Genomic DNA, 27,332 nt, shown 5'->3' with positions numbered 1-27,332 from the left:
AGCTCCCAGGGTATTTGTAAGGAACAAATGAGGCAATCAATACATGCCAATCAGCATATGACTTGATTCAAATAAGGGCCAGGTCTGATATAGAAACAGAGATGTGGGCTGGGGATGTGGCTCAAGTGGTAGCGCGCTCGCCTGGCTTGCGTGTGGCCCGGGTTCAATCCTCAGCACCACATACAAACAAAGATGTCATGTTCGCCGAGGACTAAAAAATAAATATTAAAAAATTCTCTCTCTCTCTTTAAAAAAGAAAGAAAGAAAGAAACAGAGATGTCTGTTGAGAGCAGGAACCAGGGGATGCATGTGCATGCTGTACACTGAAGGCAGTTGAACAGAGACAAGGTGCACAGGTGGATGGATGGTATGCTATGGTCTGAATGTCTGTGTCCCCTACAAAGTTCATATGCTGCAATCTTAACCCTCAAGGTGATGATATTAGGAGGCAGGACTTTGGGGAGGTGATTAGTCATGGGGAGCAGAGCCCTCATGAATGGGATTAGTGTCCTTATAAAACAGGCTCAAGAGAGATCCTTTGCCCCCTCCACCACGTGAACACACAGTGAGAGAAGGTGCCCTCTATAAAACAGGAAACAAACCCAGAAAACAAATCTGCGGACACCTTGACCTTGGACTTCCCAGCCTCCAGAACAGTGGGAAATGAATTTTCATTGTTTATAAGTCACCTAGTCTGTACCATGTTGTTGCAGCAGCCGGAATGGACCAAGACCATGGAGTTACCTTGGTACATTCAGGGTGGCCGTGTTGAAGGAGGAGGGAGGTGTAATATAAAAACCACTTTCTGCTTCTGCAGCTTGGGCCACCCTGCCGTGAACTTTGCTTTCAACAGTCAGCATACGGACGGGAGAAAACCACTAACACGTTCAGTAAATTCTAACCTGTGCCATTTGGAACCTAGAATCCTTTGACATGCCAGGGTGGTTCTGTAACTGGGCTGTGTGCTGGGGGGAGGGATACCAGCCACTGGAAAGCCTGGCATTAATGCATCAGAGGGACGGAAAAGGTCACTGGCATTTCGAGATGCCTGGAACCTAGTGAGCCGAGCTCTGAGATCACCAATTCGCCCTCTGGCTGTCGAGTCCCTTCTGAGGAGTTGATTCGGGTTGTAATGGAAGGGAGGAGGCGACAGAAGGAGCAACTGCTTCTCCTCAGTGTGTGGCACTGCCTCCAGGTCAGGCTCAGGCAATTTGAGGAAATGGTGTGGGGAGTCAAGGTGAAGCCTGAAGGTGGTGGTTGGGGGTCTGTTTGTGCCACATGCAAGGGAAACGGGGACAACTGCCTTGTGAGTTATTAAGGCCACACCCAGCCAGTGTCAGAGAACATTCTCCTTAGTGCAGAGGTTGAACAGGGAGGGCCATTCAGTGCGGTCTCCAGAGGAGGATGCTGCACGCCCTGGCAGGGATTCTTTTCTGGGTATGAATGATGTAGGCTCAGGTGGTGTTTAGATGAAACCAGAAATAGCATCAATAGCAAACTTCCAACACTTTCCACATACTAACTCACTGATTCCTCCCAACCCTGTGAGCTGGGTTTTCTCATTAGCCCCATTTTCCAAGTGAGGAAACTGAGCCAAGGACACAGGTCGAGTGACTCACTAGAGATTCTATTTAGTGCTAAGAACCAGGGCTTGAACCCAGGTAGTATTGGTAATATCCAGAGCCTGGGTGCTCAACTGTGCTATGGTGGGACTATGCTAACATGAGAAATGAAATTTCATGGCAGGCAAGGTCAGACACATGAACGAGCACGGACTTCTCATTTGCTTGGTCTGAGCTCAAGGCCGTGGTAGGCAGTAGGCTCAGGAATGCGTTCAGGGCAGAGATATGTGTCTGAAGTTCATTTGTCTTGCAGTGAAGTGAAGAATCAGAGGCAGCTTTAGACACAGTGTACTTAGTAAGTTGCTAGTGGTTTTTACCAGTGTTGATCATCCCTGTGCCATGTGTGATGTTTGGGTAGGGGAGATGAGGTTATCTCCGGGCACTGTGATGGTCCCATATGCCTTAGGGCAAGAAGATTCTGATTGCCAGGAAGGAGATACAGCTTAGCTGATCTTGAAAGGAGATACACAGGCTTAGCTGAGCTTGAAATCTTCTACTAAAATCCCATGAGCTCTGTGACTTTGGGGAAGTTATTTAACCTCTGTGGGCCTCAGTTTCCTTAACTGTAAAATATGAATAATAATATGGACCGCATAGTATTATTATCCTTCTTTCCGTGTTTGCTTTGTTCTCTCCTTTTCTGAGAAAATATGATTTGTTAGAATGAAAGAAAGGAACAGGAGAAAGCTGTGGTCACTACAGGGTCTCTGGTCTTCCTTAAATGCCTATGTCAAAGGGAGGAAGTGGTTTCTGATCCCAGTTGTGCTTGGAGAGGACACAGGTACAAAAAGAAGCCTCCCAGCCCTGTGTCGCTGCTTCTCTGTGGACTCGACTGGAGAGGGAGGACAGGATGGTGACCCCCATCTTGTAAGGAAGGGCAGTCACCTCCACTCACAGCCGCTCCCTCATCCTTCCTAGGAAAAGCAAACCAGGTGGGTTGTCCTCTGAACCACCAGGAAAGAAAAAGGCTGCCCAGAGAAAATAGCTGGAGCACAGGCATCTCTCTTCCATTCATTTGACTAATACCTATTGAACACCTCTTGCCTCCAAAGTGTCTCAGTCCAGTTCAGACTTCCCTTCGCAAACAGTACACTTGCTAGGAGTCAGTGCGCTTGACCTTAACTTCTCTGGACCTCAGTTTCTACTGCTGTGTCATGGGTTAGAAGACCCTCCTTGGTGCGTAGCAGGCACACAACGAATGTTGCTTCTTTCTTCCCCATCTCCTCCTCCTTTCCAAACGTCTGCTGGGGGGGGGGGCAGCGAGGACCCGAGTCTGCCAGCACTCATTTGCATTCGATTTTGTATAAATGTGGGATGCCTTTTAAGCTGGGGAGGTGGAAACTCTGCCAGAGCTCACTTTTGTCTTTTTTCTTCACTTGTTCTGCTAACCCTGCCTGGTTCAGTTATCTCCTGTTGCAAAATGAATCATCGCCTAAAATGAGTGGCCTGAAACAATACCAGCAATCATTACACTCTCATCTCATGGATCTGTGGGTGAACTGGGGTTGACTAGGTGGTTCTTGCTTAGATTCTCTTGGGTGGTTACCTTCAGGTGTTTGCTGGAGCTAGATACATTTCAAGAGCTTCCTCACCCACATGACTGACATGGATGCTGGCTGTTTGGCTAGGAGTCCCCCAGACACTGACACCTACACCTACACATGGCATCTCCATGTGATCTGGGTTTCCTCACAGCATGGCAGCTGGGCTCTAAGGATAAGAGTTCCAAAAGAACCACAAGAAAGCAAAAACATTACTTCTGCTATAGTCACCAGTCTGTCTAGATTCAAGTGGAGAAAATGTAGACCACAACTCCTTTTTGTTTGTACCAGGGATTGAACCCAGGGACGCTTAACCACTGAGCCACACCCCTAATCCTTTGTATTCTTTATTTTTGAGAGATGGTCTCCCTAAGTTGCTTAGGGCCTTGCTAAGTTGCTGAGGCTGGCTTTGAACTTGCCACCCTCCTGCCTCAGCCTCCTGAATCACTGGGATCACAGACATGCTCTTGATGAAAGAAACATCAATGTCACATTATAAGAACATGTGGGATGGGAGATCTTGTAGCCATTCATAGACAGTACAGTCTACTACACTCCCCAACCTGAAGGAACTTCCAGAAGGGAGGCTGTGGCTTGATTTCCAGGGCTGAAGTTGCTAGTGGCAGAGATGCAAGGATCTCTAGAGGAGAAGCTTTGGGTATGGGAGAAGAGGTAGTTCTTGAAACCCTGGGATTCCAGAATTGAATTATATTCTCCCAGAGGGCAACAGGCTAGGGGGGAAAAATGAGAGAGAAAGAGAGGAACAGTAGCACTTGGTATTCTGGAAATTGGTTAGGGACAGAGAACTTGATCTTTCTTTGGCAATGTCCTGATATTCTTCCAGGGGATCTAATTAAGCTACTTGAGGAAACCCTGGGAGCTCAAGGGATAGGAACTATTCTTAGGTTAGAGATTAATAGATGGTGGTTCTAGGTGAGGCTTCAGCCGTCTCCCCACATTCCTGTTTCACCTCTAAAGTGAATGGCCATTCCTAAGCATCAGCAGGTGACAGGTTGGCCTCCTGACAGATACACCTGGGACAGGCCCACATAAATAGAAATCATCATACGTGCCCACTATTCCACCCGTTCCTAAAAACGAAATAAATATGAGAGTGAGCTTGGAATTAATCTTTAAAAAAGTAATTCTCTAGGTGGAAACAGAATGAAATCTATGGAAATATACATGCTCATTCTCCCAATGGAAAACAAGAAAGAGACTTCTCCCTGCTTCACCCCGCAGTGAACGAGGCAGAGATTAATCTATTGAAATCAAGTGTATAAATTATACATGGATAGGAACTGGCTCAGGGATAAGGTGTCTGATAGGGTGCTGATGGAAATGAAAATGAGGCTTGAAAGATCAATTCTGCTTTTGAATCAGTTCCAAGTCCCGCTGATGGCCCTGGGCCTGCCTGGCAGAAAACAACCTGACTTATCAAATTGGAAAATACCCCATCCCTAAACCTTTGAAACATGCAGCTTCAAAGTAATTGCTAATGTTTTGGATGATGTTTCTGTGCATCACCAGGAATAATAAAAAGGAAATAAAAGTTTGAAGGCCCATATTTTTTCTGCCTTGATGGCTGATGTAAATCAAACCTTACCTCTTCAAAGGGATAGATGGGAAGTTTTATGGTGTGTCTGTGGCCTGCCAAAGCAAGAGGGGTGGGCCTAAGTCTGAGGACAGGTGTTTCCCAGTTCAGCCACTGTTGTGTGACCCTCAGTTTGTCCTTTAACCTCTCTAAGATTATGGCTTTTCCATTGATCCACTTATAAACTCACCTCTCCATATGATGAATTGCATGTCTGCAAGTGCACCTACTATGTAACTCATTTGCATGCGATTACTATGTAACAGGCACATGCTATGCACATATTTGGTACTTGATAAATATGATTGATCATCAATAAATTCTGAGTCGAACCCAGCATGATGGCACATGCCTATAATCCCAGCAGCAGCTCGGGAGGCTGAGGCAGAAGGATCACAAGTTCAAAGCCAGCCTCAGCAACTTAGTGAGACCCTGCCTCAAAATAAAAAATTTAAAAAGGGCTGGGGATGTGGCTCAGTGGTTAAGTACACCTGGGTTCAATCCCCAGTCCCTTGCCACACCAAAAAAAAAAAAAAAAAAGAAAGAAAGAAAGAAAAAAGAAAAAAAAAGCAGTCTGATTCAAAGAAACACAGGTAAGTTGCAATACCACCTTGTTAAAACCAAGAATGGTCAGAGTTTGAAGCTGGACAGGTTTACAAAGGAATAGAGATTGTTTTGCCTGACAAAGAGGATTATTCCCCACTAATGATCATCTGGCTGGAGCTTCACTGTATGCCCTCAGAGAATCTTTAAGATGCCCTCTGCTGAGAAAGTAGCAAGAGGAAATGAGCTTAGATTGTGACAGAAGCCATTTAGGCCAGGTGGAAAAACTTGACCACGCATGGTGGACGAGGGAGATAGTGGTGAGATAGTGGAGTAGATAGAGATGATCAATGCAGCAACGTGTATCCGTGAGGTCAGAGACCTTCCTTCTGTCCCCAGGGCATTTCACAGGGCCCAGCTCATAGAAGGCATTCCACATATTTTTCTTTGCCATTACCTGGCATTATTTCAGGACAGAACAAATTCCACATTGCTTGTACAACCAAGGTACAGCATTATGTAACAACCTGGCAGGTAAAAGGTATGGCCTTTCCCTGCCTGCAAATTTATTTGTATATACTTAAACCAAATGCCTTGCTTCTTTTTAAAATTGGTGTTATATGCATACAGAAATGTGCATAAATCTGAAGCAATCATCTTAGTGATGTTTTTATGTAGGTATACACCTAGGGGACTACCCTCAGATCAAAATCTCCCAAAACCTCCCTACGACCTTGCCAGCCCCTCAGAGGACATTCTACTCTGACTTCTTTGCAGGCTCTTTTTCTTAATTTTTTCTTTTTAGTTGTGGATTGACACAATACCTTTATTTTATTTATTATTATTATTTTTGTGGTACTGAGGATGGAACCCAGTGCCTCACACACTAGGCAAGTGTTCTGCCACTGAGCCCAGCCCCAGCCCCAGCTCCTCTGCAGTCTCTTTCTGTAGACTCAACTGTCATGTTTCCATCCTGTGTGGAAATGAAAAGAATGAATTCATCCTCATCCCAGGAAAAAACAATAAGCAAGTTGATTTTTCTCCCTTGACATTAGAAAACAGAAAATCATTAGATATCAGCTTAAGAAGGGGTATAGCACGCTTAGGTGAAGGGCCCCCACCTGCTTAGGAAGTTGGACTCCTCAACATCTGGAATTTCCATGTATTTCCCTAGAAACAGATGTTGCATTTTTAGAGTCTTTTGATTAAAAAAAAAAGACCGGTCGTTCCCAGGGAGTAGAGAGAGGGAGGAATGGAGAAATAGTGTTTAATGGGTGCAGAGTTTCAGTTTGGGATGACGAAAAACTTCAGGAGACAGATGGTGGGGGTAGCTGCACAATGGTGCAGATAGACTTAATGCCGCTGAATCCTGCACTTAAAAATGGTTCAGATGGCAAATTTTAGATTCTATGTATTTTACCACAACTGAAAGAAATGAAAAAAGATAAAGTATTAAACAACAACCAAAATTCCTATAAATTCCTATAATGCAGTGGCTGCTTTAAGATAAACATCTGTCAATGGCCATTGATAACTACATTCATTTGGAAAAATAATTCTACCTGTGAGCACAGAAGCTATTTTTCCCCACCCACAGACAGTGTAAGGTGCATGTAAAGATCCCTAAATTGGGCTGGGGTGTAGCTTGGTGGTAGAGCACTTGCCTAGCATGCATGAGGCCCTGGGTTCAATCCCCAGTATTGGGAAAAAAAGAAAAAGAAAGAAAGAAAGAGAAGAAAGAGGAGGAGGAGAAGAAGAAAGAAAGTATTCCTAAATCTTAGCAATGCCTATAAGATCCCTGCCTCCTTCCAGTGTCTGAGATCCACAGATTGAGATGAACCTGAGATGAACAGTTCAACACTGTCACCCCTCAGCTGAAGACTCTGGTGTCTCAGAGAGGGGCGTGACTTACCAGGGTCACACAGCCCATTGGTAGCAGAGTTAGAATAAGACTTCTGGGCTCCTCCTAGCCGCCCATGTTCTTGTTTCTGCACAGCCTCTGGGCTCCCACACCTGCACTCCAGAGCCTCCCCCAACACTGAACTAGGTGTGAGGAACATCAGGACTCTTCCAGACAGGAAATAGGACGGACAGCCAAGAGCTGGGGTCTCTTGATTCCTTTGTAATTTGACCCTGAAACTCAGCGGGACGTGGGGGCTGGTCCCGGCTCCTGCTTGTCATCCTGGCTGTGTTATGGCTCTTGTGAACAAGGACAGCTGCACCTGGAGGAGGCGAGGCGCACTGTTGGAAGCTCCAGGCTGGGGGGCCTGTTTCAGAATAGAGGTGCTGTCTGAGGCGAGAGTGGGTGCCTTGGCTATTTCGGCAAGAACTGACAATAGGAATTCTTCTCTCGCACAAGCTGTGCGAGCATTTTGTGTTGTGGGCTGTCCTGCCTCCGCCTTTCCCTTCCCCAGGCTTGGTGGCTGCTGCTGCTCCCCAGCCCCCCTCCCTGACATCGGCTAACGACATCCAATTAATTCAGCATGATTTGGTTCATTACAAGCCCTGAGGTTGTCAACAGTGTTTCTCAGAGTGTGGAGCAGCCCTCCTTGGACTTTCTCAAAGGGACGGGGCACTGAGTCTGGGAGGAGACAGAAGGCGGGATGCTGATGAATCTGGTCACTTGGGTACCTAGGAGCTGTTGGGTGCCGGATACAGTCCTGGCTGTGCTCACCCCAGGCAAGCACAGACTTCTTGGCCGCCCCCACAGCCCTGGTTTAAAAATAGGATGGAAATGGGGGCATGGCACACCCCAGCAGGAACAGCAGGCCCTGCTCGGAGCCCACCAGCAGCCTTGTGGGTCTGGGAGGTCAGTTCTGTGCTGAGTGGTACCCATCTGATGCCCTTGGGTGTTCCTGCAGAGGCCTGTGGACAGGTGGTCCCAGCTGTAGCTGAGACCCAGTGAGGTTCATCAGACAGCTGACAGGGTCTGCTCTTTGGGCTGGTCTTTGGGCATGCTTAAGAGAACCAGAGCTGGGCACAGTGGCACATGCCTGTAATCTCAGTGGCTTGGGAGGCTGAGGCAGGAGGATCACGAGTTCAAGGTCACCCTCAGCAGTTTAGTGAGGCCCAAAACAAGGCAGCAAGACCCCATCTCGAAACAAAATATAAAAAGGCCTACAAATGTGACTCAGTGGTTAAGCTGCCCCTGGGTTCTGGAACGGGTGATGGAGGTCATCAGTGTGATGGTTAAGGGAAGAGGCTCGGCCACTGGACTACCTGCGTGGCAGTCCTGCGTCCACCTCTGTGACTTTGGGAAAGTCTCTTTACTTCCCTAAGCCTCAGTTTCCACCTTTGTGAAATAGGGATTACAAATATGTGCCCATATGTGCCTCATGGGAGCGTTATGAGGATTTAAACGAGCACTTGGAAGGGTCCTGGCACACAGTAGGTGCACAGTGTACATAAGATATTATTACTATTATTAATGACAGATGTAGAGTGCCTGGCACTCTGCCTGGAACATCAGGAAGCCTCTGAAATAGTCTTCTTCCTGATGACTTGAATTCCTCATTTGTAAAATATGGATATTAGCCTGGCACCAGGGGGCTGGTCTGAAGTCATAGCTACTTGGGAGGCTGAGGCAAGAGGATTGTTGAGCCCAGGAGTTCAAGGCCAGCCTGGGAAATATAGTGAGATGTATTCTATATCACTGACCTCAAACTCAGCTCCACATTAGACCACCTGGAGAATATAAGAAACGTCTTGATGCCCAGTTCACAGTCCCAGACCAATTAAGAAAAAAAAAAAATTTTTTTGTACTAGGGATTGAACCCAGGAGCACTTTACCATGAGTTACATTCCCCGCCCTTTTAATTTTTAATTCTATATTTTGAAATAGGATATTACTAAGGTGCTTAAGGTCTTAGTAAGTTATTGAGGCTGGTCTCCAACTTTAGATCCTCCTGCCTCAGCCTCTCTAATCACTGGGATTGTAGACACTTGGCACTGTGCCAAGCAATCCCAAATCAATTAAATCCAAACTTCTGTGGGTAGGACTCAGGCACCATACACTTTTTAAAGCTCCCCGGTGACTACAATGTTCAGCCAGGTTAGGAAGCCGTATTCTATACTGTCTCCCAAAGTTGCCCAGCAGGACTGAATCCCAGCTTCCTAGTGCAGTCACTTGTTGAATAATGTACCCTGTTTGGGATTCTTTCTTCTCCCTGTCTCACTTCCCTTTTTGTCCCGTGGTCCTGCCTGGAATCCACTGCCCAATAAACCAATAAACTGGTTTTAGGGATCAAAGGAAGTTGGGAATGAAAGGAGACTGAGACCTGGAAGGGTGAAGGGCCCTGCCAAAAGCCCCTCAGCCAGGACCCGGCAGAACCAACGCTGGAACTACCAAGGAAGAGACAGACACTCGGAAAACTCCAACACCAGACCACAGGAAATGGAGCATCAAACACACCTTCAAACAAATGCCAGAGGAACGTTAAAACAGACAGCAGTTAGACGGGATTGGGCCTCTGGAAGGTCTCCCTCCTGGATTGGGACTCCTCCGTGCTAGGCAAATGAGAGGGAGTTGCCCTAAGTGAAATGAGACAGTCCCTGCCAATGTGGGGCCCAGGAGCAGCGTCCCAGGGACGGATCCCAGGGCAGACGTGGATGCATGGATGGAGGGTCAGCTGAGATGTGACGGGAGCTGGGCTAGAAGACCACCATCTTCGGTGGTCCCTGAAGATCAGGAAGTTCCTCTGGGTCTCCCTGACCGGAGCCCTTCCTCCACCTCCCACCCTGGATCTCCTTCTAAGACACGGCTAAAATTATTGACCCCAGGCTCTGAGGACAAGGAACCAATCCACAGTCATGTCCCTGGGTGGGATGGGGTCAAGTCCTGTGGGTGAGTGAGCCTGGGCTGCTCATAAGCGAGAGTCATCCCAGAGGGACCGAGCAGCAGAGGAGGGCATCCATCTGATCCCCACCCTCTGAATGTCACCACACTAGCTCTCTTGTGGTCCAAAAGGCTGAGCCTGCTCCTGCCACAGGGCCTTTGCCTCGGCTATGCTCCTGCCTTGAGAGTCTTCCTCCAGATCTCAGAATGGTCTCTTTTCCCCGTGTCCCTTCCTTAGAGGATTCTTTCTGGGTTTCCTTCGCCTTCCCCTTGTCGCTCCCGACAAGTCCCTTTCTCATATGGCCTCAATTTCTCACTTGATTGCACAGAGCACATCTGAGATCCACCTCAGGTGGATTTCTTTTCTTCCTTACCCTATCAGTCTCTTTCCAGCCTGCCTGAGAGTAGAAAGGACTCTCTGTCTCTGTCATGTGTGTGTCTGTCCCCTCCGCTCCTCCAGCAGTGGGTGAATGGCCTGTGTGGGTCAGGGAGCTGGAGGGAGGGTGAGCTGTCACTGCTGTCCTGCTGCCTTGGTGACAACAGGCTGTGCTCTGGTGGCCAAGTGGTCTAAACAAGCAGTTCCGAGTGGTGACCAATCAATACAGACAGTAGAGCTAAATCAGGTTAAAACCCATCTCTCCTGGGCTATAGTGTCACACTATAAACAGCTTCACAGCATCCCAAGGTCAAGGGTACCGCTCTCATGGGACTCCCAACCCCGTGGCCTCCAGGGACCCACACACCCGTGTGCTCTGGGTCGTTGCTCTTTCTCTGCCCTGACTCTCTCTCTCTCATCCCATGCACAAGAATGTCCTTTCCTTCTGCATTTTATTTCTGTGCCCAAGGCCCGAGGTTGTCACGCACACGCTGACATTTAAAGACCCAGCTGAGAAATCAATCAGTGAGATCTGTCCTTCGGTGCCTCAGGAACCTACGTGGCTGAGCCAGGACTCGTCTGGCTCACACCCTATCGATTTGTAATGGTAGCTGTGGGCTGCTGACAGTACCTACGAGACCTGCCTTGGGGAAAACAGGAGGCAGAGTAGCAGAATGGTCAGGAGCCACAGTCCCCAAGACTTGAATCTTGGCCTCTGGCATTTGCTGGCTGTATAACCTGAACTACTTGCTTAACCTCTCTGAATCTCAGTAAATAGCAGCATCTATATCATAAAACTGCAGCGATACAGAAATAAGTTAATAACCATAAAGCATGGAGAAGGGCATCTGCTCCATAGTGCTTGATTAATGTTGGCCATTGCTCAGGTCTTTAGACTGAGGACAGAAACAGTACCCACCTTCCAAGACTGATATGAGGATGAATTCACTCACGTATAATCCACTTACATGTTGTAAACACTCAATAGATAACAGCTCAGCCCCACAATTGAAGGAGACACAATCTGGAGAACATAACGCCAAGGACAAGGATCCCCTGGAATAACAGTAATCATTAGGATCAGAAGAGGATTCCATTTATGAATTCATGTACTACCCGGCTTCTCAGGGAGAGGACTCGCTAGCAGAATGAGGTGAGTCTGCCTGGAGCTTCCGGGCATCAGGCGGAGTGTAGCTGCTTTGTCTCCAGGATTGCGTCTCCGTCTGCATTGAGACAGAAGACCATCTGGGCTGGGGGGTCACGGGTCCTCATGTGACTCCCAGAGCCTGATTAGTGTCCATGGGAGGTAGAAATCCGACCCAAGGAGCTCTGGGCTCCCAGTCTCAGATACAATGTCCTTTTTATATCTGGGGCCAGGAGCTGGTCATATGCCTGTTTGGATTGAGGGCAAAGGGGAAAGAGGGCCGGGAGGGAGAGGATTAAGAATTACCCAAGCCCCATAAACATGGCCAGAGACAACCCTCAGGACTGGAATGTGTGACAGGGTATACTGAGCGCCTGGGGACACCCTGCTGGTGGGCAGGAGGGAGAGGGGGAGCCCACAGTGACTGAGTTCTGGGCTGGGAGTTGTGATCCAGTTGGTAGAGCAGAAGTGAAGCATCCAGCCGGGCGCCATGGCGCACGTCTGTCATCCCAGGGGGGGGGAAGCTGGGGCAGGAGGATCTCAAGTTCAAAGCCAGCCTCAGCAACTTAGCGAGGCCCTAAGAAATTTAGCAAGACCCTGTCTCTAAATAAAATATTAAAAAGGACTGAGGATGTGACTCCGTTGTTAAGCGCCCCTGGGTTCAATCCCCGATACCAAAAAAAAGGAAGGAAATAAAAAGTGATGCATCTGAAGTCTCCTGGCTGATACAAGGAGGGACTGAGATTCAGATCTAGGTTGATGGATTCGAGGGTTTGTTTGCCCTGCTAACAGTGCTGCCTGGCATCCTGATGGATCAGGGACAAAACAGGAAATCTGCCAGGATTTAATCAGCCTCTACAAGGAGAGGAAGGTTTCATGCTAATATTCCGGTCAATGGAGAGTTCAGTTCTGCCGTGGGCCGAGCCTAGCGTGGTTGTAACGTTGTGGACGGTACCACAGGGGCATTAAGCCAGAGGCTCTTATTCTTTGCTCATCTCCAGATTACAATCTAGTTCCCAGGGACCTTGTTAGAACATGCACATGTTCCATGTTAAGATCCCCTTCTCGTGAGTGACAGCTTTGGAACCATGTAGTAATAGGGGGTAGAACAAAAAGTAGGAAATGGATTTCCTACTCATGAGCTGGCAAGTTCTGTAATCTCTCTAAGATTCCATTTCCTTCCTCATTTGTGAAATGGGTTTTCCATAAGATCCGCCCGGAGGGAATGTGGCAAGAAGGGCCTAACCCCAGCGCATGGGCAGGGGCTCAAAAACCGGTAGGCATTTTAAAACATCTTGGCATTCTAGTTAGTCAATCAGTCTTAATTTTGAATTGGTTTCTCAGACATTGAATAATAAGAGTCAAAAGTGAGAATTCCATCAGGTTCTAGAGATCTAGATTCAAAAGGCTGAGCTTTGGGGATAACTTATAAATGGCCAGGTCGGGCTTGGCTCCACCTTGCAGAAGAAGTCTGAGCCTGGCAGGCCTTGGTGCTCAGGGTTGCTCGAGAGCTGAATGGGGGTTACCTGCAGGGGCAGGTGGTGGCCTGAGGTAGATGATGAGAGCAGAGGAGAATTTTATTTTTTTTTTTTTTTGGTACTGGTGATTGAACCCAGGGGCATTTAACCATGGAGCCATATCCCCCTCTGTTTTTATATTTTATTTACAGACAGGGTCACACTAAGTTGCTTAGGACCTCACTAAGTTGCTGAGGCTGGCCTTGAACTTGCGATCCTCCTGCCTCAGTCTCCTGAGTCGCTGGGATTATAGGTGTGTGGCAAAGCTCTTGGATTTAAGAACTGTGTTCTTAAAACGTTCTTCACATCAGAACAATGTGTAAAACAGACTACTACTTTACACATATAAAGAATGTAGGTCTGTTTTATAGGCTTACAATGCCTCTGAAAGGATTCATAAAAAATTCTAGTAATTGCCTCTGGGGAGAACTGAGGTTAAGGTAAGAAAGGATGCTTATTTTTCACATAGACCTGTCTGTGGAGTTGGAATCTTTCTTTATCTTGTGTATGTATTGAGGTAATTATATTAATTAATGCAATTTTTAAAATAATTAATTCAGGTGGAATTCACATAACACAAAATTAACCATTTTAAAGTGAGCAATTCAGTGGAAAGTAGCACATACATAATGCCGTGCAACTACCACTTCTATTTAGATCCAAAATGTTTCCAAAGTAATTCTAAAGAAAAACCCTTCACCCATTATGCAACATCTCCCCTCTACTCCCTCCCCCTACACACCCCTAGCAACCACCAATATTCATTCTGTGTCTATAGATTTGCCTCTTCTGGATAGTTTTTATAAATGGAATCATGCTATCTGTCACCTTTGTATCTGGCTTCTCATTTGGCATGGAGTTTTCCAGGTTCATCCATGTCATAATATGTATCAATGTCATTTGTTTTCATGGTTGAGTAAAATTCCACAGTATGGATATACTACAAGTTGTTCATCCATTTCATCTGTTGATGGACTGTTGAGATGTTTCCTCCTTTTGGCTACTGAAGAATGCTGGGATAAACATGCCTGCATATGAATTGGTTTGAATAGTAACTTTCAATTTTGGGGGGTATATATATAGTAGTAGAATTACTGGATCATATGGTAATTTAAAGTTTAACTTTTAGAAGAACCAATCAACTTTTTCACAACAGCTGAACCATGGTACAATCCAACTATAAAGTTTTTTTAAAAGGTTGCAATGGTAACCTTTGCAAAAAAAAAAAAAAGAAGAAGAAGAAGAAGAAAAAAAAATAAGCTCTTAAACTGGACACAGTGGCACATGTCTGTAATCCCAGTGACTCAGAAGGATGAAGCAGGAGGATTGCAAGTTCAAGGCTAGCCTCAGCAACTTAGTGAGACCTTGTCTCAAAATAAAAAGGGCTGGGAATGTAGCTCAGTGGTAGAGTGCCCCTGTGCTCAATCCCGAGTATCCACCCGCCAAGAAAAAAATTACCTCTTAAACTTTTCTTTTGTAAATTGGAAAGTTTCAATCAGTTCCCTGAAATCTCAGTGGGCTCCTGGTGCACCACCTGCCTGGCCTCTGTTCTGTGCTGGCCCAAAGCATGAGGGCTGGCTGCCCACCCTCCTCCTGCCCACCACACACACACACACACACACACACATACACACTCAGAACTCATTGTTACTAACTTTGAATGGAAGCTTTTAGCTGCTCTATTCTTCTTGGGTTCATTGAAAGCTTGTCAATGGAATGGGAATTACAACCCTGGCAGCTGTTATCTGTATCCGTTGTCTGGCTGGCTGGTGTGTTACTGGTTGTATGTCCCAGAGAATTAATCCCCTAAGTGTGGATGGCGAATGATGAAAACCTAGCACATAAATAAGGAAGCCGGCAGCAATCTGCTGACAAACCTCAGGAAGCAATTGTCTAGTCCCAATGCATTATATGCAATGCTCCTAAACTCCAGGGCCTGCCATCCACAGGACAGATAGACTTCATTCATTCATTCATTCAGTGGACATATGTGGAATGGAGCACTTATTCCCTGTCAAAGTTCTGGATGTTTTATGTGAGTGATGTTGTATAAGCCTTGCAATGGTCCTATAATAGAAAAGTTCAGGAATATGGAGATTTAGAGAAATTTCCCCAAAGTCACATAGTGGAACCAGGACTTGAAGCTGGATTCCTCAGGACTTAGATTATTTAGAATTTCTTTTCTTTTCCTCTTCTTTCCTCTCTTCTCTCTCTGCCTCCCTTCCTTCTACACTTATTTACAACATCCTCCATATGCTAGGCACCATGGATGTCCCAGTGAACGAGACAGCAGGTGTAAGCTCTTTCTTGTCCCTCTTCCAATGAGTCCTGTGACTCCTGGGTATCACCTCAACCCTCTACAGTTTCCTCTGGAATGTTCTAACGTACAAATGCAAGACAGACCCAAGAGTGATGACATTGAAGATGAATTAAATTCAGGCCCTGGGCTCATGCTTCCTTGGATACAGACTTCAAATCTCATGGCTCAAAAACATGCCAAACAAATCTTATCACACCCCTCCCCTGCTCCCAAACCTCCCAAGGCCTGAGGCTCAGCTCATATTTCTGTGACATGAGAAATGGTCAAGGTCCAAGTGGAGGCTCTCTCTACGAGCTGAATCACATGGAAAGGATGGGGGCGATCATTTTCAGAAGTACCTTTCTGTGCATAATGTGAAATTCATGGATGGATGGCATCATCTGGGCATCCAGCCAGGGGAGGCATTTCTCCAAACTGAAGGACAAGGTGAGATGGAAAGACCAGCTCTCCTTGAAAGATGCCCTCCAGTCACGCACATACCCTGTTCATTTGTGAACAGCACCCAGACCTTCCATTTACCATTGGTGCACGGGTGTATATAGTCAGGTAAGTTTGCACTTAGGTTATGTGTGTAAACATGCGCTGGGAGGTAGCAATGGTTAATTTTAGTGGACGCATTTATTTTAATAGTTTTGTAAATTACACCAGGATTGTATTTATAGCATCATTAAGGATCTGAAGGAGTCACTTAAATGTTTAAGTTATACTTTGCTGTGGCTTTATGGGAAATTTTATATGCTATCAAAGGCAGACAAGTGATGGCGCTGGATCGCACCTCCTTGTTCCTCCACACCCTTCATCCCCAAGTATCTACATGTTTAAATGCAGAGCTGTAGACAGGGAGACTTCACCAGGATGCTTCTAGTTTGCTGTTCTCTCGTTCACAGTTCGGGAAATCAGAAATCCAACATCAAGGGGTTGGCAGGGTTGGTTCCTTGGAGGCTCTGAGAGATTCCATTCTGTGTGTCTCTCCTAGTTTCTGTGGCTCAACAACTCTTGGGTGCTCCTTGGCTTATAGGTGCGTCCCTCCAATCTCCACTTCTGTCTTCATGTGGCTCTCCCCCATGTCTGTGTCTCAAATCCCTCTCTCTCTTTTCTCTTATAAGAACACTAGTCATTGGACTTAGGACCCACCCTAAATCCCAGATGATCTCCTCTTGAGATTCTTACCTTAATCACATCTACAAAGACTCTGTTTCCAAGCAAGGTCACATTCACAGATATCAGGGGACAGGACTTGGATATATATTTGGGTGGGGGACATGAGTCCATTTATTACAGGAAGGAGAACTTAAATCCTCGAGGAAGGGGGCTAAAACTAACAGGAAGGATGAGGGGCTGAATCAGAATGGTAAGGGTAAGAAATAAGGGAGAGGCCAGGGGACTGACTCTTAAGTGGTGATGTTAGTGGAGTGTGCATGAGCAGAGCTTCCGAAATGAAAAGCTGAAGCGGACCACTTGTCTCATGCCAGGAGTCAAGAATTTGGTACCTACTGGCATTTGTTGCTCTACCAGAGACATTGTTAGGAGCATGGGTGCTGTAGTCACACTGCCTGGTGCAAATCCAGGCTGTATGACTTGGGGCAAATCACTCAATGCCTAACTTAGGGTAGTAGGTTAGCTTTTTGTTACTGTAACAAATATCTTCTGATAAGCATCTTAGAAAAGATTTGTTTGGGTTCACAGTTGTGGAGGATTCAGTCCACGGTTGATTGGCCCTGTTGACTGTGGACTTGTGGTGAGGCAGGACATCAGGGTGGGGAATGCATGGTGGAGCAAGCTGCTCACTTCATGGCAGCCCCAGAGACCAGAAAAAGGAGTGCTGAGGTCCCATAATTCCTTTCAGGGCATTCCTCCAAAATGGCGCACTCAAGTGATCGATGGCAGGAGGCCTCAGTTCCTCATTACGTGAACATGTCTGGAAGCTGCTTGTGTGTCCTCATGACATGGAAGCTCTGGCAGTGAACAATACGAGAGAGAGAGAGAGAGAGAGAGAGAGAGAGAGAGAGAGAGAGAGAGAGAGAGAGAGAGAGAGAGAGAGAAAGAGAAGAATCTGCAAAGCCCTTTTTTGCCTTGGAAATCAGTTCTGCTGTATTCTATCTGTTACCAGCAAGGCACCAAGTGTTCAGGGATAGGGGAATGAAGTTTTGCCTCCTGAAAAAGAGTATCACATAATTTGTGGAATTTTAACTTCACCACAATTAGCTGCTATTAATTTCTGTAGCAAGATCACAAACTACTGTGTTGCCCTTGCCGGAAATTGGTATATGAAAAATGAATAACAAGTGGGCGATGAGTGAACTGCAAATGATACATCATTCATAATTGAAGTAACTATCTTTCAGAAGGGGAGACTTTCAGGACCCACCGAATGACAGCATACCTTCCGTTTTCACAATGGCAAATCACTCTGAGCCTCGAAAATTTGTAACTCTCTGGTTCTGCCACTAGAGTCCAAGAATCTGCATTTAAAAGCTCAACATGTTAATCTGATGGGTGGCCAGGTTTGGAAAGTTCTGGCATAGACAAATGTTTTACCCTTCCTAACACACACACACACACACACACACACACACATTCTCTCTCTCTCTCTCTCTCTCTCTCTCTCTCTCTCTCTCTCTCTCTCTCTCTCTCTCTTTTCTCCCAATTCTGTTTTGCTTGATTTTCCACTTTCCCAGCTTCCGTCACCAAATATGGCTCTTTTCAGACTGCACTCCTCGTCTGTTGGGCCTGGGATCTCCATGTGGATTTTCAGCTTTGCTGACATTCTTGTCCAGCTCCAAGGAATCTCTCCCTAGCCCCAGCTGGACTTGGCTGGTCTCCACCCACCAACCTACCACCGGGCTCCACTGTTTCCTGTCGTCTTTCATTCTTGGCTATTGAATCCATCCACCAGGTCTCCATTACCAGACCAAGCAGAGGATGGGAAAAATCATTCCCATACTTCAGACACTCATTCAAGCAAAAATGATTTCCTCCCCTTGAATGATCCAGGTAATTGTTTTCATTCTTTGCTTTGACTCTAGGGGCCTGACCCCAGAGGTTCTGTGAGTCCAGTTAAAATTTGGTCCCAGTAATAAATATTTCTTATCTAATTGCCTTCTCTATTGTTCCACAGGAGGTTGTTTTCGGAGGAGAGGATCTGTAGGTAAATGAGAAGGAGCTTCAATACTGAGCAACATGAAGATAGAAATGATGCTACCTCCAGTCCACTTTCTGGGAAGGACCCTCTCTGTTTCGCTTCTCCCTGACACATGCATCAGCAAGGAGCAAATTACCATTTATTAAACCCTAATTATCACTTCTGTTTTTCAATACTGTTCTCTGTGTATGTGCCCCTCCCCACCCCCAGGCCTGCACTTCACTGCCACTAAATTAGAAATATGTCTTGTTAGCATAGCATCCATATTTATAGGCCGTGTTGACTGATGCTGTAGTGACATGGTACAAAGTCAAAGGCCTTTAATAGAAGGTTAGGGACATGTCCTGATTCTGGAGTGATCCAGCCACACAGCAGATGTGGGAGATTTGAGGAGACTTAATAAAGATTTAGGCTGTTTTGAGAGAGTTTCAAGGTTTTCATGAGAATCTAAGCAAGTTTAAGCAAAACAACAACAACAAAAAATCTCATTTTCGGGACAAGTCCATGCTTTTTTAATCTGTGTGCCACAAAGACCGGGAGGCTGACTGGGGGTGGGGGATGAGTGTCCTGCTCTGCTCTAAAGTGTCTCAGAACAACAGCTCAAAAAGTACACTGCAAATCCTGTTTGAGCTGGCTGGGTTTGTACCACTCCTCTGCACTCAGGATGTGCAGGCTGGGCATCTGCCTGAGCAACAGAAGTTTTACATAAGATTCTGTAATTACCTCCTATGCTAGGCAACCCTCAAGCGGTTGAGAAAGTAATATGTTATGGTCAGAGTCCTGTATCTTATGGGTAGGGGAAGATTGGCTACTTGGCACCTTGTCAGCCAGGGATCCTCAATATGACACATTGGATGCATCTGGCCCAACAAACTCAGGTGCACACAACTCCAAAGTCCACACTTTTCCCAATGATGCTCAGCCTTTCTCCCCAGAAGTTCAAAGCAGACTCTTTCATTTCCGGTTCCCTGCCCCACTGCAAAACTTCGCCCTGACTTCTGAAAAACATGAAGATTTCCAGTCACTGACTTGTGACCAAATGCTGCCCAAAGAGGCACAAGGTGACCTGCCCACTCCACAGGGTCTCCTATCTCCCACCCCAATTCCATGGCACTTGGTCCTCCCATCTGAGAAAGTCTGGGGGGGGGGAGACTCCCCTCTCCCCATTTCCAGACACCTGGTGTCCCTTCACCTATTGTTCAGCTGGGGCTGGCAGCTCCCTGCGGTGTAATCACCCTCAGCTCATTAACAAGCTATGCTCATTTGCATATCTAAATATCCCTGTGCATAGAAGGCCGGGATACATCTTTCCCTTATGTAGATACAGGACAAGGGCAGGGGCCGAGCGGGGTAGGGGGGGATGGCAGACAGGAGAGAGATCATACACCCCTTCCTCTGTACCTCACACTCACCTGTTGGCCAGTTCCAGTTTTTTTTTTGTTGTTGTTGTTGTTGTTGTTGTTGTTGTTTTTACCAGCCCATTCTTTCCCTGTGGACAGAGAATTGATGAACTTGATCTTATGGTCAGTGCTTCTCTTTTCAAAAGCTGCGATTCCTCCCTATTTCTTTCCCCCTCCCTTCTTCTCTGTCTCTGCTTCCAGGAAGGGGGAACCCAGCCCCTCAAAAACAAAAACAAACAACAAACAGAAAAGGATCAACCCCCGCCCCCCCCCATAGCCTTCTCCAACCCTCAGCTTTATGCAAATGCATCCACATACCCACCCTCACTCCGCATGCTGGGCGACAGGGACTGCCTATGTATAGATCAGCTTGATTACAGTTCATTTTTATACAGCTTCAGAAGCGTGAAAAGTCACAGGCTGGGGAAAAACCAGCCCTACATCGTCATACAGATGATCATGGCCCATGTAGCTCGTTTATTCCAGGAGCACCTCCATGGGCCCCCAGGACCCACCACGATGGATTTCCTGTCAGTTTGTAGGAAGAACTGCTGCTCCGATGATGCCTGCCGGGGCTGTGCCATCTTCATCACGGGTAGACATGGGGGTAGGGGGGGCTGGACGTTCATCTCTGCCCAGCTGCTGACTTCCTGGGAAAAGAGCTCCCAAACCATGCCCCCCCCCCAGGACCGGAGGACCAGATGTGAGAGAGGAGGGGTTGAGCTGTGAGTTTCCACAGGAGTGGTACCTGCCCCCAGCTTTGTCACACCACCACTCTGCAACACCTGTTGGGCCCCCCACTGTGTGCCCAGGTACCCACTGGTTCCACAGTTTTAAAACAAGCACTCAGGAAAGCTTGCTAGGAGCAGGCCGCTGTTCTAACTGCTTTATAACTGCAAACTCGTTTAGTGCTCATCACCATCCTATGAGGCAGTTACTACCATTATCCTCATGTTACAGATGAGGAAACCGAAGCACAGACAGGTTAGGTAATTTGCCTGAGGTTGCCCAGTTTATGGACTCCTAGTGGAGTCAGAATTCTAACCAGGCTTCAGTTTGTGCTTTCAGACATTCTGGGGGGGTGGGGTGGGGTGGGGGGGACTTGCCATCTAGTTAGCACAATGACAGAATGTACTGATGACTTTTTGCTGCTCTCTTCTCTGACATTCATTTGCTCTTCTTCTTCCTCCAGCACTCCTATGCTCTTTTAAGGAATTTGCTTCTGTGGGTGTTTGGGGTGAGTTTGGCCCCACTCCCAGCAGACAGGATAGGACTTCATTGGTGCAGGTCAATCACCATATCCCTTTGCCAGCCACATAGAGTGAGTCTTAAGGATTCTAATGGAACTCCTTGGGGAGAGAGATTCTTCTATATGCCAGAGTGATGCGAGGAGGATTAGTTGCTGGGTGGGGTGTGGGGGGGTGAGAACGGAATGACTCCTCCGTGGAGCTCAAGGATGAGCATGTGGGAGGCAGAGCAGGGAGACAGAGAAATGAATCAAGTTCTTGGTAAAACTGTTTAAGCTGCTGGATCAGGCTTTGCCTGAAGCGGATATGACCTTTGAACTTTCCAGTTGCCTGCTACCTAATAGTTTCTCAATAAATATCTGTTGGATACGTGAGCTAACAAAAATGCTTTTGGGGCTGGGGCTGTGGCTCAGGGGTAGAGCGCTTGCCTAGCATGTGTGAGGCCCTGGGTTCGATTCTCAGCACCACATACAAACAAATAAATAAATAGAGATCCATCAATAACTAACAAAAATATTTTTTAAAAAAATGCTTTCGTTCATCCAGTTCGAGTTGAGTTTCTGTCATTGGCAAATAAAACAATTCCTAACTCACACAGTCACATCAAAGATGAACATGATAAAAAACGTATACACAGTACACCCTGACAGAATTGCATCTTGTTTCTTTGTTTTGTGGTGCTAGGGATCAAACCCAGGTCCTTGACACATGCTGGGTAAGCACTCGACCACTGAGCTACACCCCCCAGCCCTAATAAATTAATCTTGTTAAACAACATTCTGTAAGGCAGGAGGTAGGGTCTGCCTTCTTTCCCCCATCAGCATCTTGACGCTGACAGGCGCGTTTTCCCTGAGCCCGGGTGTCTATTTATAACAGCAGAAGGTTTCTTGAAGCTGGAGACTTTTTGAAAGTGACAAAAAGATTTGCTAAGGGTAAGTGAGCCCACACTCTGAAATGAGACCGAGATGTAGAGTGTGATACATATTTATAAGCTATGAATTAGCAAACCTCACAGTGGTTCCATAGCAGGTCCTGGCTCTCTAAAGAGGGGGGGGGTCCTTGAAACTGGACAGCCAGGATTTGCTTTCTGGGTCCCTACTGGTTTGCCCTGAACCCACAGAGCTGGGGCAAATGCTCAGAATTTAAGAAATGTGTTGCTAGCAGTCCCTGTTGGTGGAAGGGATTCTTTCCACTCCTTCCCTCTTTTGTGTTACCCCCAGCTTCTGCCCCTGACCACCTGTGGGCTCTGTTGGCCTTTATCTGCATGTAGCCCCAGCAGGAAGCAAATTTTACACCCTGTTCCTTCCAAGAGTCAGTCTTTGCTCAGGTCCAGCCTGAAAATGGACATTGGGTGTGCAGAATTGAGGAAGGTGATGAGAAGATCATCCCTTCCCAAATCAGAAGTCCATGTCACTTATTCAGTCAGAATCTGAACCCACAGCCACGACCTTTGATGTCTGATTCCTCCCACCGCCGTCATAACCACTTTCCAGATCTTCACGTCTTACGCTCCTCACGGCACCTGCACGCTCTGACTCCCTTACTTTCGAGTGGATATTTAACCTGTTTGCACCTTTCTGTTTTCTGGCTTTGGATGTGTGTGTGACACACGCAGCAGCCACACTGGGCCCCTTGTTCCTGTGGGTCACCAAGCAGCTCCTGGAAGGGTATGTGTAAGGATGGATCTTAGGTGTTTCCAGTTAGGTAAGCTATTCGAGAAAGCCCACAGACAGGTGTGTTCAGGAGCTGGTATCGTGATGTCTGGTCCAGGCAGGAGCCCCTCTGTTAAAGCATCAGGACTCTCCCCAGCCCCTCTGTTCCCCAGTTCTTATTCTTCATCCCCTTGGAAAACCCAATCCTAGGATGGAGTTGCTGTTGCTTCTTTCATCCCGTCACCTGGACAGAAGACCGCTGTTAGAGAAAATCACAGAACAAGAATGGTCCATCCCTTCATGGCCCCCAGCCCAGAGCAGCCCCCAGTACCTTCCTGAAGGCTGTCCACTCCTAAGATCTCACTGATCGAAGAAGAAAGGGCCATTGTTTGTCACAAGTTCCCGCTCCCTCCCTCTTGCCCTCTTCCATTTCACCTGGCCAGTCTGGCTTTCTTCTTGAGAAAATCGAGGCCATCAAAATAAGAGACTGTTCCCATCCTTACCTCCTTTCCTTCAGAAAGAACAGAGGGATAAAAAAAAAATGTGACACATATACACAGTGGAATATTACTCAGCTATAAATCATGGCATTTGCCGGTAAATGGATGGATCTGGAGACTATCATGCTAAGTGAAATAAGCCCATCCACAAAACCAGAGGCAGAATGTTCTCTCTGATGGGTGAATGCTGACCCACAACAAAGGACAGGAAGACTAGAAGTTCACTGGACTAGACAAAGGGGAATGAAGGGAAGGGAGGGAGGAATGGGAATAGAAAAGACAGTAGAATGAATTGGACATATCTCTCCTATCTTTATATACACAACCAACCTAACTCCACATCACAACCACAATAATGAGATCTCACCTGGAACAAGTTACACTTATTCTGTGTTTGTATAATATGTCCAAATACACTCTACTGTCGTGTATATCTAGAAAGAACAAATAATAATAATAAAAAATAAACACACACACACACACAGAAAGTTGCTGAGGGAGGTCTAACTCCAACTTTCTAACTCTTCCTTATGCCCACATAGGGCACTGAATGTGCTACACCAGGTCAAGTTATTCTTCACGTTCACGTACTAGAATGCGATGGACTTACCCGTAGAAGGCTATATAACGTCGATCAGAAACTGTCTGCTGAGAATTCATTACCTGGAAAATCAACATTAAAGCCTGCACACTGGTATTAAAATTTATAATAGGCAACACCTTGGGGAAAGGAAGAAGAAGAAGAAGAAGAAGAAGAAGAAGAAGAAGAAGAAGAAGAAGAAGAAGAAGAAGAAGAAGAAGAAGAAGAAGAAGAAGAAGAAGAAGAAGAAGAAGAAGAAGAAGAAGAAGAAGAAGAAGAAGAAGAAGAAGAAGAAGAAGAAGAAGAAGAAGAAGAAGAAAAGAAAGAACAGGGAGGGATCTCTCCTCCTGTCCCTGAAGTCCACTCTTCCCGTGACAACTCAGGCTGGCCTCATCAATTTTCACCCCCCTCCACCTTCAGCTGCTCCCGCTCAGCCCGTGAATATGCAGAAGATTTTTGCTTTTATTGTGAAACACTCCTTAGCTCCAGGCCACCCGCACCCACCTCCAAACCCCCAGCTTTCCGAGGTCTTTGCTCTCATTACCACCTTCTGGCATCTTCCTTTCACTCCTTAACCTCATTGATGTCAGATTCTGGCCTCAGCTCTACTGAATTACTCTCCTCGAGGCTGACCTCCTTCACTGTCACCCAGGCCCCCACCCCTCCCACTCAGGCACTTTTTGGTCCTTACCTGACTGTCGCCCTTTACTGTCCCCCACACCTTTGACTTCACAACAGCACCCTTTCTGCCTTCTCCTCCTGGCTCCCCTCATTGTCTTCCTCAGGATTCTTTGGATCCCTGACCTCACATATCTCAGAAGATCTGAGAACTGTTTTCCCTGACCCCAAGGTGAAGATCTCAAGGAGGGACTCTGATGGGCCTGTGGGGTCCAGTGCCCACCCCTGGACCAATACTGAAATTGGTTAATCCCAGTTAGTTGTAGATGGGAAAACAGGGCCTGTAAGAAGATGGCAGTTGCCAAAGGAACCTGCTGATGAGGACAGTCGTTTCCAGAAGGACACCCACAGGCACAGGTAGAACAAGAGAGATGCATTTCCTCAACCCCTCCCTTTTTGTACTCTTTCTTATTCTTCCTATACCCACCTCTTAAGTCCCAGTATTCACCAGGTGTGTTGGTTGGGATTCAGAAGAGCAGACAGTCACAGATAAGGCATCTCTGACTCGGCAAAGACAGCAGATTCGTACTCAGACACATGTCCAGGTATCTGCTATCCTGAGCTGATGTGGCGTCTCTCCTTCAGGAAGTCCTCGAGATTACAGGCCTCTCTCTTTCCTTCTTTCCTTCCTTCCTGCCTAATTACTGGGGACTAAACCCAGAGCCTCATGCATGCTAGGCGAGTGCTCTATCTCTGAGCTCTATCTCCAATCCTCCTTTTTCTTTTTTATTTTGAGACAGGGTCTGGCTAAGTTGCTGAGGCTGGCTCTGAACCTCCTGTTTTCAGTCTTGTCGGAAACAGGACATCTGCGAGCTCACTTGAGGTTCTGCCTTAGAGAGCAGAATGACTGACTGCCGATAAAACCGGCCGGCCACCTGCGAATGGAAACCCAGAAACACGATCCACAAAAATACAGAGGTACCAGTCACCCTTACACTGGTGACAGACGGGACGGGGATGCCGGTTGGCCGGGCAGAGGTGAGAAAGGAACAGCCTAGAAGGCTTCTTCCACCAGTATGCAGACACAGCCTGGAGTTAGGCAATGAGACCATCTCACATGCTCAGAAGTTTGCCTAATGACCATGAGGAACAGTAGCAGGCAAATGGGGTAAGAGTGAAAGAAACTCTGACCCTCGGGCTCTTCTTCCTTGGGATGTGCTTTGAAGGAAAATTCCAGTGTGTTTGGACAGATTTCTTAGGTTATAAGACAGCCTTTCCTCCTCTGTTTCTTGAGCTCTCCTAATTGATCCTGTTAGTTCTTCAAATCTTTAAATGACTCCACAAGGACTTGTACGAAGTTTACGGGAGAATTTTAAAAGTTGATGTGAATGGCAGAAACCCAAAGATCTGTAGGAGGTTAAATAAGATCTTAGGTCTCCAGGGAGGCCTGAGATGGAGATGCATCTAGAATTTCAGAGCCAGATTGGGCCTTCTCAGTCAAAAATGCGGGTCCCTTTAATTTTATAGATAAGGAAATGAAAACCTAGAAAAATTAATAGCCCAAGATCCCTGGGCCTGCTTCCTGGGACCTATGAGGCCTGAGACACATGCCTCATTCCTGACTGATATTCTTCCTTGTATCACTCTGTCTCAGGACCAACAAGTAAAAACAAAAATCAGCAGATACCATGCAGGACAGTGGAAATGCTGCTTGGGCCGACAGATTGTCCATATTTGAGAGGATGGTAGGGATCGGGGGCATTTGGGTTTCAGTGAGTAAATCATCCTAAGAAATCCCCTTCTGGGTGCAGCCAATTTGGAAAGCAGTATGGAGATTTCTTGGGAAGCTGGGAATGGAACCACCATTTGACCCAGCTATTCCCCTTCTCGGTCTATTCCCTAAAGACCTAAAAAGAGCATGCTACAGGGACACTGCTACATCGATGTTCATAGCAGCACAATTCACAATAGCAAGACTGTGGAACCAACCTAGATGCCCTTCAATAGACGAATGGATAAAAAAAAAATGTGGCATTTATACACAATGGAGTATTACTCTGCATTAAAAAATGACAAAATCATAGAATTTGCAGGGAAATGGATGGCATTAGAGCAGATTATGCTAAGTGAAGCTAGCCAATCCCTAAAAAAACAAATGCCAAATGTTTTCTTTGATATAAGGAGAGTAACTAAGAACAGAGTAGGGAGGAAGAGCATGAGAAGAAGATTAACATTAAACAGGGACGAGAGGTGGGAGGGAAAAGGAGAGAGAAGGGAAATTGCATGGTAATGGAAAGAGACCCTCATGATTATACAAAATTGCATACAAGAGGAAGTGAGGGGAAAGGGAAAAAAAACAAGAGGGAGAAATGAATTACAGTAGATGGGGTAGAAAGAGAAGATGGGAGGGGACGGGAGGGGAGGGGGGATAGTAGAGGATAGGAAAGGCAGCAGAATACAACAGACACTAGTATAGCAATATGTAAAACAGTGGATGTGTAACCGATGTGATGCTGCAATCTGTATACGGGGTAAAAATGGGAGTTCATAACCCACTTGAATCAAAGTGTGAAATATGATATGTCAAGAGCTATGTAATGTTTTGAACAACCAACAATAAAAATGAAAAAAAAAAAAAGAACACTGATGTGGGCTTTGTAGAATATTAGCTCCAGTTTTATAAGGTGGTCCACAGTAATAAG

The 27,332-nt window shown here is 46.5% G+C and overlaps 1 long non-coding RNA gene across 2 annotated transcripts; it reads left to right on the top strand.

Moving 5' to 3' along the window:
- Positions 1-1,010: 1,010 nt before the first annotated feature.
- LOC110598414 (uncharacterized) lies at positions 1,011-18,792 on the top strand. Of its 2 annotated transcripts, none has more exons than XR_005726446.2 (4): positions 1,011-1,195; positions 11,499-11,663; positions 18,199-18,485; positions 18,610-18,792. It is a non-coding gene; the product is annotated as an uncharacterized LOC110598414 (long non-coding RNA). The 2 variants fall into 2 exon arrangements; XR_013436219.1 differs by having other exon boundaries at positions 1,017-1,195; positions 18,388-18,485.
- Positions 18,793-27,332: the final 8,540 nt, after the last annotated feature.

This window comes from Ictidomys tridecemlineatus, chromosome 3 (genome assembly GCF_052094955.1).
Source record: "Ictidomys tridecemlineatus isolate mIctTri1 chromosome 3, mIctTri1.hap1, whole genome shotgun sequence".
In the NCBI taxonomy this organism is placed as follows: Eukaryota; Metazoa; Chordata; class Mammalia; order Rodentia; family Sciuridae; genus Ictidomys; species Ictidomys tridecemlineatus.
The sequence above is the reverse complement of the archived record's forward strand: the minus strand, read 5'-3'. Positions and strand labels throughout refer to the sequence as shown.